This window comes from Microcaecilia unicolor, chromosome 1 (genome assembly GCF_901765095.1).
Source record: "Microcaecilia unicolor chromosome 1, aMicUni1.1, whole genome shotgun sequence".
Lineage (NCBI taxonomy): Eukaryota > Metazoa > Chordata > Amphibia > Gymnophiona > Siphonopidae > Microcaecilia > Microcaecilia unicolor.
In genome coordinates this window covers 464635973-464647982 of record NC_044031.1, presented here as the reverse complement: position 1 = coordinate 464647982, position 12010 = coordinate 464635973, and positions in this window count along the sequence as shown.

Sequence of the window (12010 nt, the reverse complement as noted above, 5' to 3'; positions counted from 1 at the left end):
TAATCAAAAGAGAAGGACGCCCATCTTCCGACACAAATCGGGAGATGGGCGTCCTTCTCTCAAGGTCACCCAAATCGGCATAATCGAAAGCCGATTTTGGGCGTCCTGAACTGCTTTCCGTCGCGGGGACGACCAAAGTTCACGGGGGCGTGTTGGTAATGTACCGAAGGCGGGACGGGGACATGGTTAAGAGATGGGCGTCCTCGGCCGATAATGGAAAAAAAGAAGGGCATCCCTGACGAGCATTTGGCCGACTTTACTTGGTCCAATTTTTTTCACGACCAAGCCTCGAAAAGGTGCTCGACCTGGCCAGATGACCACCAGAGGGAATCGGGGATCACCTCCCCTTACTCTCCCAGTGGTCACCAACCCCTTCCCACCCAAAAAAAGTTTAAAAACATTTTTTGCCAGCCTCAAATGTCATACCCAGCTCCATCACAGCAGTATGCAGGTCCCTGGAGCAGTTTTTAGTGGGTACTGCAGTGCACTTCAGGCAGGTGGACCCAGGCCCCCCCCCCCCCCCCCACCTGTTACACTTGTGCTGGTAAATGGGAGCCCTCCAAAACCCACCTGAAACCCACTGTATCCACATCTAGGTGCCCCCTTTACCCTTTAAAGGCTATGGTAGTGTTGTACAGTTGTGGGTAGTGGGTTTTGGGGGTGGTTCAGCACCCAAGGTAAGGGAGCTATGCACCATGGGAGCAATTTATGAAGTCCACTGCAGTGCCCCCTAGGGCATGTAAGGGGGACCAGTGCACTACGAATGCTGGCTCCTCCCACGACCAAAGGGCTTTTTGAGATGGCCAAAAACCGGGGATGACCATCTCTAAGATCGACCAGCTCAACATTTAGGTCGACCATCTCTTAGCTCGACCTAAATGTTTAGATTTGGGCGTCCCTGACCGTATTATCAAAACAAAAGATTGACACCCATCTTGTTTCGATAATATGGGTTGCCCTGCCCCTTCGCGGGGACATCCTCAGAGATGGACGCCCTTAGAGATGGGTGTTCCCATTCAAAAATGCCCCTCACAGTCTCCAAAAAGTGCAAGGAGCCCTTATGCTCAACCTGCAACCGTGCAGGATACAACAATGTAAAGCAGATTTTTGTCTCAATGAGGAGCTTGCACACTGGGCTAACATCTTTACTCTATGCTGTCAGCTTAGCAGACTTGTTTTGAAAGCAGAATATGCATTGTGATTTGCCCAACCTCAGAGCTTGTAAGATTTCCTGCTTGTGGCAAAAATGTTAAAGTTTCATATTACCGCTCTGGGTCTCGCACTCGTGCCATTGTGCAAGCCTAGGTGATGCATACCCTCAATGTGTAGGGGCCCCACATGGCTCTACAGTTGTAGAGAAGATCCCAACCAAGTCTCCATGATTTTCAAGGTCCTCCAGCCTCTCTGTTTAAGCCAGATCTCAGGATGTTGAGAGGTGGATTCAAGTTATTGCACTGTAGTTTCCAGATCATCCACTCATTGCTGGGTCAAACTGAACTCCCAATGCAGTTTTCGAATACAGTTTGAAACCAAGTTCAGCTTGTCTGCTATAGGTTTCAGCTGTTGATTATTGTAAATCATGTTTATTGAGTGAAAAGTCAACAGATCATTATCATATAATGTCAATGAACCAGCCAACAAGAACATGTACAAAACGAAACAGGTCAGGTAACCGTACAGAAAAGTCACTCAAATGTAGAAGCTTTTTGAGTTTTCCATCTCCCTACCCTTCCCCACTTCTCCGCCACTCTCCCTCCCTCCCTCCCTCCCTCCCCACCCCACCCCACCCCAATTTGAGAAGGCCAGGCTAATTTGTGACAAGAAGCTAAAGATGCAATTAAGATAAATAAGCATGAAGTCAACAGTTCAAAATCCTGCTATGGGCAAGAGGAGTCAGAGTAGTCCAAAATGGCTCCTAGGTTGTCTGAAGCAAACATCTGGGTAGAGACTGTAGGTCTTGAATTCGGCAGCATTCCATAGTAAGGTATGTATCATGGTTACTCTCTACTGCTGGATCGTGGTGGGGTGGGGGTGTCCTGTCCAACCAAGTCTGCAGTATCACCTTCAATGCCATCAAGGTTGTCCAGCGTCAGAACTTCAAAATAACTTGCCTACGAGGGGCGCTGCCTAGGGCCACACCAAAGAGTAAACTCGGGAAAAGTCCAAAGGTTCGACACTAGCTCAAAACGGACTGCCATAGATGCTGAATCTCAGAGCAACTCCATACTACATACATTAAAATAAATATTTTCTAGTAAATCTTCTCAGTTCTAACTGGGCTATCAGACTTAAATGTTTCCATCAACAAACATACAAAGAAAGTCTGAATCTATAAGTATACTGAATTTATAAGTGGAGCCTCAGGGTGCTCACATTTAGAACAGTCCACAGTAGGACATATGCACATTAGAAAAGTTCTCCTGGGGGAATAATAAAGTTGCAGAGTCAATTTATATTGTAGTTCCCAAAAAGGGATGTGATCAGTAAGGCGCCACAATCCCGTAAGTCCAGTTAACATGCAGCCTTGAGGAAGCTCATTACCTAAGTCTTCCGCCCAAGCAAGTTCCAATTGCCCAAAGTTTGGTGATGCTGCACTGTCCTTGAGATGACAATGATGGAAAGTCAAAGGGACCTTTTCAGATTCCAATGTTAGAGCAGTGTCCAAGATCTCATACACCTCTCTAGTCAATCAAGATTTGTCCAAGGTGGCAATGTAATGCTGTAATTGTAAGTAAGAAAAAATTGCCTTCTGCGGTAAGTAATATTTGGTCTGTAGGGATTCAAAAGATTTTAGCGAGCCATCTTCCTGTAAAATCTGATGCAAGTAGAAAATACTTTTAGATTCCCATAGCTCAAAATTTTTTGAATCGATTCCAGGTGGAAAGGCCATATTATAATGAATTGGTAGCAGAGGGGTCATAGTAGGGTCAAATCCATGAAATCTGCACAGCCAGCATCAGGTGGCTCTCAACGGTCTACAATGCGCAAAAGCTGTAGACATGGTAGTCAGCTTTTTAGGACTGGCATGCAAATAATAACTGAAATGAACCGTACCAAATTGTGCTAACTCCAACGCAGTACAAGTGAAATATTCAGTACCACTAAACCAGTCAATCAGGAGTCTCATACCACAGCTTACCATGAGATAGTGTAAACTAAGAAGTCCCAACCCTCCCCGATCCCTGGGCAGAACCGCTGTACTAAGAGGTTAAGCGCAAATGCCTCTCTTGCCACAAAAACGCTGCAGTAATGAATTTACAATTGTGTCCTCCTTAAACCTCAAATATAGTGGAAGCATTTGAAAGATATAGAGCCAACATGGGACAATAAACATATTAAATAAACTGATCCTCCCCAACAAAGAAAGAGGGTACATTCACTAACTTCGCAATCTGGACCTGGTGAATTCCAATAGTGGGCTGACATTAAGGGTTGTAAACACTTCCCATGCCGCTTGGCTGTGCTTCGACTTTCCCAGACCTGGGCCCAACTCCAGTGGCGTTCCTAGGGGGGCTGACACCTGGGGCGGATCGCCGATGCGCCCCCCCCCCCCCCCCCCCCCGGTGCAGCGCCCCCCCCCCCGGATGCAGCGCGGACCTCCCCCCCGGCGAAAGGACCCCCCCGTGAAGGAACCCCCCCGGGTGCACGCCACTGGGGGGGTGCCGTGCACACCTGTCCTCCGTTCGTTCCGTGCTTCTTCTCTGCCCCGGAACAACCTGTTCCGGGGCAGAGAAGAAGCATGGAATGAACGGAGGACAGGCACGCGGGGCACCCCCCCCAGTGGCGTGCACCCGGGGCGGACCGCACCCACCCCCCCCCCCCCCCCCCCAGGAACACCACTGCCCAACTGCACACCAGGTTTACTAGGTAACTCTGGATACTTGACAGTTCAAACAATATCAAACCAGTCAGAAATTTCCTGTATTTAATTAGGAATAGTCTATTCCCTGGGGCTATATGCCTCCCCATAGCTCCAGCACTCTTATAGCTCCAACTCAGCAACAAAAAGGAAAACAAAAAAACAAGCTCTTTTCCAACAGTCATTAACCCAGCCCTGAATCCCACAGTCCAAATCCTTCCCTCCCCGAGTTTGTCAAGTCCACCAATCCTTGGGCAAAAGTTCCACCACTTCCCCCAGCAAAAAGGTTCCCCAAAGTCCATTCAGCAAAAAGCCCCAAAGTTCTTTCACCCAAAAGTTCCCCAAAGCTCATTCAGCAAAAATGTTTCTGCTGCGCGCGTCACACTCACCCTAGCAAACCCTCACATCAGAGCAACCTGAGGAAAGGGGGCCCCTCCCATTCATACCAGCCATTAACTCCTGGTTTCCTCTCCCAAAGGTCATGCTTGAGCCCAGGCCAGGTGGAAGCTACTTCCCCAGGGAACTTGCTCAGATACTTCTCTGGCTTTTCTCTCCATGAAATGAATTAACCGGTTCATCAAAGTTGCTAGCAGGCCCTGAGATTGCCCCTTCCCGAGGATCCTGGAATTGGTAATCCCTCCTTTGTTCTCACCCACGCCGGCTTTTCTCGCGCCCAGGTCCAGAGTTCCGGCTCCTGGATTTGCCACTCAAATATTTGATCTTCTCGCCCACCCACTCAGTGCAAACTGAAGGGAGGGCGGGTAGGGCATACGACTTATCAAGGTTCAAGAGAAAGCCAGATGGAAAACCATATTCCTCCAGCAATTTTATGGCCATTGATAGGGACTCTTGCAGGCAAGTAAGGATAAGGAGTAAATCATCCACAAAAGCTAAGGTTTTCAATGTAGTCTGGCCCACCCATAGCCCAGTAATACCCTCCTCCCCATGTAAAGTACAAAGTAGAGGTTCTAATGATAATATGAACAATAAGGAAGAGAGAGGGCATCCCTGTCGAGTTCCCCGTTCTATGGGAAAGCCAGCGTATGAATGCCATTGACTAAAAGAGATGCCCGAGGGTTAGAATAAAGGACCCGTACCGCCTGAAGGAACCAACCAGAAATCCCCATATATTCTAAAGTGCAGAACAGAAATGGCCAGTGAACTCTATCAAATGCCTTGGAGGCATCCAGGCTAACCAAATTGTTGTCTGGTTATATTGTTTGCAATGCTCAAGAGCCACTAAGGCCTTATGAACATTATGGATGGACAGACGGCCCATTACAAGGCCTGTCTGATCACCTCCTACCACCATGGGAAGAAATTCAGATCAAACCGCTAAAATTTGTGCAAGCAGTTTTACATCCATGCTGAGCAGGGAAATGGGGCGGTAAGATCCTGGGTCATCTCCTTGCTTGCCTGGCTTCAACAATAACATAATTAAAGTCTCCTCATTTGCCAACTGAGACAGGGTTCCCCCCAGCTCCACTGCTTAATAGTATTCTAACAGGGGTGGTATAACATCCATCAGTGTTGTGGGCCGACCCATACTGCAGGCGGGCCATGGCCACTTGAAGTTCTATAGTTTGTAAAGGAGAGAAAGACAATCTTCAGCAGTCAGAAGCGGCATACCCAAGTGCTGGAAATACTCAGAGGATTGTTCGTTCGAAAGCTCCACCCACACAGTATACATATTCCGAAAATAGTCCACAAAAAAGTTGAGCAATTTCCTCTGTCTGAGATGTCTGTGACCCATCCAGACGCTTAAGAGTGAATACTGGATCTCTGCACTATCACGTGTTGTTCAAAGCCACCAGCAATTTCCCCCGCTTATTCCCAAATTTATAGTAATGGTATTTATACCCCAGCATTTGTTTTTGTGTCCTCACTTGTAGCAGAGAGTTTAAAGATGCCCAAGTAGGCAAATACAATTCCTTGTTAGCTTCTGTGGGTGCCTACGCATAGGCCTGGCATGCCTTACCCAATGCTTTAAGTTGACTAAACTAGCACTGATTTTTTAAATCTGGGTACTGGGTTCGGAGGACCACTTTGGCACTTTCTCAAAAAAGTATAGGGTTATCCTGGTTTTGCCCATTATGCCTTACACGCTGCTCCCTCTTCCAGCCTGCTGACTAGCTGCTGTGTGTGACTGTTTAGGGGAGGCTAGATTTGGATTGATGCTACTCAGGCCCGCCCCTTGCTGACATCATCACCTTGGGCTTTCTTCAGAAGTGGCTGCTCTCTGTCTCTTTGCCTTGCAACAGGTCATCCTGGTTCCAGTGTCCTGCAGGGCGTCAGCTTCCAGCCCTGGCTCTAGCTTAGCTTCACTTCAGCTTCCAGCCCTGGTTCCAGCTTGCAGCACAAGCTTCAGTTTCCAGCCCTGGTTCCAGGTTCTAGCCCTGGCTCCAGCTTCCAGCAGAAGCTTCAGCTTCCAGCCATGGTTCCAGTTTCCAGCACAAGCTCCAGCTTCCAGCCCTGGTTCCAGCTCCAGCACAGCTCCTGCTTCCAGTTCCAGCACAGCTCCTGCTTCCAGTCCTGGTTCCAGCTCCAGCATAACTCCTGTTTCCAGTACAGTCCCTGCTTCCAGCTCCAGCACAGCCCCTGCTTCTAGCACAGCTCCTGCTTCCAGTCCTGGTTCCAGCTTCAGCACAGTTCCAACTTCAAGCACAGCTTCAGCTTCCAGTTCTGGGTTCAGTTTCCTGCTTCCCTCAACGCCTCTACTGGAGCAATCCCTTCTGCAGGAACTCACCCACTGTTACGTCTGTGCTCACCTCGCCCTCTGGTGGCCAGAACCGGTGGCTGCTATGAACTGCTATAGATTGTCTTGCTGTTCCTGCCCATTCTAGACTTTAGCCCAGTCCAGTCCGGATTTTCCAGGCTGCCAGACTTACTCTTCTTGTTTGTCCCTGATCAGCACCCGTGGCTGCCTGGTGATTGCTGCAGATGAAGCCTCAGCTGCTGCTGGGCTTATTAGCCATTCTGAAAGCTCTCTGCTTGCCTTTGCATTGCGTCTAAGGCCCTGGTATGTTGGTGCTTTTGCACTTCAGCCTGAGTTTGTTTCCTTGCTCAAGTTCTTGCCTGAAGTCTTGCCTGTTCTAGTTAGTCTATGTTTAGTTTAGGGTATTGCTTGTTTACTGTATTGCTTGTTTCCCAGTCTTGTGTCTTGTTTGTATGTCTTTGTCTAGTTCTGGGTTTATCTGTGTTTGTTCCCTGCTTCAGTGGCTGCTTGCAGCTTTCAGTTCAGTCTCCTGTCTAGCTGTGTTTGTTCCCTGTTTCAGTGGCTGCTTGCAGCTTTCAGTCCTGTCCTTTAGCCTATCCTTTCCCTACCTTGCAGTCCCTGTGCTGCCTAGCTGTTATCCAGTCCTGCCCTGTCCAGTAAGTCCTGCCGGCCACCTGAAGCCTGGAGCTCAACTCTTGGTGAAAAGTGGCCAGGTGCAGGTGAAGCCTAACTGTTTGTCAGAGATCTGCTCTGTCTCTAGCGTGGGGTGGTTTTGCCTGCCACTGCCACTCCTCGGCAGTGGCCCAAGGGCTCACAATCCCAGTTTCCAGCTTTGAAACCGTGACACCCACCACCCCTTGGCAAGCAGGCAGTACTATTCCACCATGTTCCAAGGGCTCACTCATCCTGAAACATAACATCTAAGCTGCTGCTGGACCAAGTTCTCTAATCTTAGTGTCTCCTTGTCCTAGCCTTTCATTTGTGTGTTGCTTAAAAAATTATTTCCCCCCTAAGGATGGTTTTTTGCGGTTTCCAAAATATGACAGGCGTAGCATTATAATGGGAATTAAACTCCTCATAGTCTTTCCATTCCTGAATGAGAAAATCTAGAAAAACAGTATCATGGTAGAGATCCAAGGGGAATTGCCAATGTTTATGGTTTATTCAGACTTTCTAGACCGATCAAGCTGCAGGGTAGAATGAAGTGGTGTACAGGCTAATAAAAATAGAAAACAAGAGAAGAAAACCGTTAAACAATAGGAAAAATAAACATTCTCACAGAAAGAAAAAAAAAAACAGACAGAGAAGTCATAAGAGGTAGTGAAAACCTCCAGTTGGTGAGATTCCACACTAATCAGACACTTCAAAAGCTTAGTTAAATAGCCATGTCTTTAGCTTGGCTTTTAAGATTCAGCATAGAGGGAGCAGGGAAGGTTGCTCCAGATATGGGGAGATAAGAAGAAAAAGGCACAACACCTAGTTGATTCATAATGGGCGAACTTAGGACCAGGAAGGACAAGCCGATGATCATCAGTGATAGAACCTGGGAAAGTATAGTGAAATACCAAATCAATCCAAACCATAGCATGGTCTAAAATGGCGTAGGGCCCGATCTCTGTACAAGAGATTGACAAAAATAAACTCCTGGAGATTAACAAATAATCTATCTGTGCCTGAGTGTCATGCGCTCTAGATAAATGAGTGTAATCTCGATTCTGTGGATGCAGGACCTGCCAGACATCCTCTAGCACCAATGGTATTCCCCATAAGGGATCTAGTTTACCTCTAGGTGCTGGGTGAAATGTATCTATTAGAGAATCACCTGCCAGTATAAGTGGTACTGTACCCATTCCAGAGATCATTCTAATGAGTTTTGCAGCAAACCTTTTATCATAAACATTGGGTGCATATATATTATATGGTAAGCATGGATGCCAGTCAACTGAAGCATGAGCTAAGATATATCCCCCACATATACGGCATACTTCTCAACCAGTAAATGTTTGCGAAAGAGAATTATGCACCCTGCTTTCCACTCTACAACTGATGTGAAAATGTATTCCCACAACCACCATTGTTTTAGTTTAGCATGTTCTAGGGTGTCAAGATGAGTCTCCTCTAACATTGGTATGGAAACCTTCTTCTGGTTGAATGCTTATAAGATTTTGCTACATTTAACTGATGACGTAATACCGACCTCATGACTCTAATGCTACTCAACTGATATATGGTTAGAAGGCTTAAGATAATGTGCAAATAACATAACTACGGGAGGACACCCCAGCCACATATCTCCCCTCCACTCCACCAGCAAGAATACAACTAAATCCCCAATATTAGCACACATCCCAAAATGTAAAAGCATTTAGCGACCCCATATCTGCTCCACCTTCCTATACTCTCCCACCCAAACCACAAACAAATGAACCATCCCTACAAAATACTCAAACCCCCCATCCCCTCCTCCCCTGTTACCAACTGTCACGATAGTGACTGTTTCCTTGTCTGTGCTTACCTCACCCTCTGGTGGCCAGAACCGGTGGCTGCTATGAACTGTCACACATTCCAGACTTCAGCCCAGCCCGGATCTTCCGGGCTGCCAGACTTGCTTTTCTTGTTTGTGCCTGAACAGCACCCGTAGCTGCCTTGTGATTCCTGCAGCTAAACTTCAGTTGCTAATGGGTTTTATTAACCACCTGGAAACTTCTGTTTGCCTTTGCATCGTCTAAGGTCCCTGGTATGTTGGTGTGCTCTGTGCACTTCAGCCTAGTCCAGTTTCTTGTCTGAGTTCCTTGTCTGGTTCTAGTTAGTCTGTGTGTTGTTTAGCTTTGGTTTTATTGCTTATTTCCTAGTCTTGCTTCTGGTCTGTATTCCTTGTCTAGTTCTTGGGTGTCTGTGTTTCTTTCTTAGTGGCTGCTTGGCAGCTTTCAGTCCTGACTCTTGCCTGTGTTTCTTCCTTAGTGGCTGCTTGGCAACTTTCAGTCCTCTTACATGTCTGTGTTTCTTTCTTAGTGGCTGCTTTGCAGCTTTCAGTCCTTGTTCTTGTGCCTGTCTGCTTTCTACCTAGTGTGGTCCTAGTCTAGTATTCTGCCTAGCCTCCCTTGTGTATTCTAGACCCTGTGTGTATTCCGTTGGTGTCCAGTTCCCGCCTAGTCCTGTAAATCCCGCCGGCCGCCTGCACCCAGGGGCTCAACTCTTGGGGAACAGCGGTCAAGCGCTGGTGAAGTCTAGCTGTTCCTGCTCTGCCTGTTCCAGCTTGCCTCAGCTTCAACTCCAGTCCAGGGTTCCAGTTTTGTTCTGCCTTGTCTCTGGTTTGGGGGTGGTTTTGCCTGCCACTGCCGCTCCTCGGCAGTGGTCCAAGGGCTCACGAATCTAGTTTCTGCCTTGAAAGCCTGACACCAACTCAGCCCTCCAAAGGTGGATTATCACCCATCCCTGCCTCTTCCCGTAACCCCTACCTAAAGTACCTCCCTAAAAATGATGAACAATCTGCGACAGCCAACTCTTGTTGTCCTGTAGTATCTTTGAGAAATCCAGCTAGCAACTCTGTACACATCTCTGCTTAAACCCGAAGGTATTGAAATTAACAGCGCAGAGAGCATAAAATATGTTAACAAATGTACATAAATCCAAGATATATCCAAATATATACAAGAGTCAACCAGATAGTCAGATAAATGCAATTCGAGCTCCCTTTAATATATGAAGATGGTCAACATGTCCTCTAGGACCTTCCCTCAGGAGAGGACAAAGTAGACTGGCCACCGTGAATCCAGTAGCAGTTTTTATTTATGAGGATGGTCCACCATAAATAGTGCCCAGAAAAGACTGACATGACATACATAGAGGCATATTTTCAAAGCACTTTGGGAGGCTAAGTTCCATAGGTTTCTATTGAACTTTGGGAGGCTAAGTGCTTTGAAAATGAGCCTCATAGAGGGGCATAATTGAACGGGGTGCCCAAGTTTTCATGAGGGCGTCCTCGCAGGACGGCCCCGTAAAGGGGCGGGGCAACCCGTATTATCAAAACAAGATGGGTGTCAATCTTTCGTTTCGATAATATGGTCGGGGACGCCCAAATCATGAAATTTAGGTCGACCTTAGAGATGGTCGTCCTTAGGTCATTTTTGAGACGTCGTCCCCGGTTTTCGGCGATAATGGAAACCAAGGACGCCTAAACACCAAAATCCAAGCTATTTGGTCATGGGAGGAGCCAGCATTCATAGTGCACTGGTCCCCCTAACATGCCAGGACCAACCGGGCACCCTAGGGGGTACTGCAGTGGACTTCAGAAAAAGGTCCCAGGTGCACAGCTCCCTTACCTTGGGTGCTGAGCCCCCCAAACCCCAAAACTGTACACCACTACCATAGCCCTTAGGGATGAAGGGGGGGCACCTACATGGTGGTACAATGGGTTTCTGGTGGGTTTTGGAGGGCTCACATTTATCACAAAAAGTGTAACAGGTAGGTGGGGATGGGCCTGGGTCCGCCTGCCTGAAGTACACTGCACCCACTACAACTGCTCCAGGTACCTGCATACTGCTGCGATGGACCCGAGTATGGCATTTGAGGCTGGCAAAAAAGTATTTTTAAATATTTTTTTTTGAGGGTGGGAGGGGGTTAGTGACCACTGGGGGGGGGGGGTAAGGGGAGGTCATCCCCGATTCCCTCCGGTGGTCATCTGGTCAGTTCGGGAACCTTTTTGATGCTTGGTCGTGAAAAAAAATGGACCAAGTAAAGTCAGCCAAGTGTTTGTCAGGGATGCCCTTCTTTTTTCCTCTTGATTGTAATTTTTCAGAGCATATAGTTCTCACATTGTAACATCAATGGGCTTTTTTATTCTGGATTGTGCATCAGACTGGTTTAATATCTGCAGTGTAAAGTGTCTGGCCTCCTTTACCCTATTTTAGTAAGAATCTATTACCATGTTTGTCCTTAATCAGTTTTATAACTAAATACAAAATGGGAAACATCTCGGTGCTACTTTCTCTTGTTACTTGTGCAGTTTGCATAAGCATAAAAAGCTGGTAATCACTATTTTTTTTTTCACACGTTCTCACAAAATTCCTGTCTCAGAGGATATTTAAGTATAGTTGCATTGACTTGGGAGCCTAAACATGCCAGCCTTGTTGAGAAGTCCTTGTTAAAATGGTTCTCCCAGTTGTCAGCATATGCTTGCAGTTCCTGGGACCAGAAAGCAATAGCTTCCTGTAGGTTTAGCAGAGGGCTGCCAAGTGCCAACTGCAAGCTATGACAATCCCCAGTGGTCCTCATTGGTTCACATACACACAATCAAACTTTAGTTTTCAGTTCACGTGATATGTTTTTGCTGCTGTTTCAGTTTTGACTGAAAGCATTCAAACCAAAACTGAAAAAAGCAGTTTTGGTCAGCCTCTAATGTGTCTATGTCAGGAAAAAAAAATTAGATTGTGAGC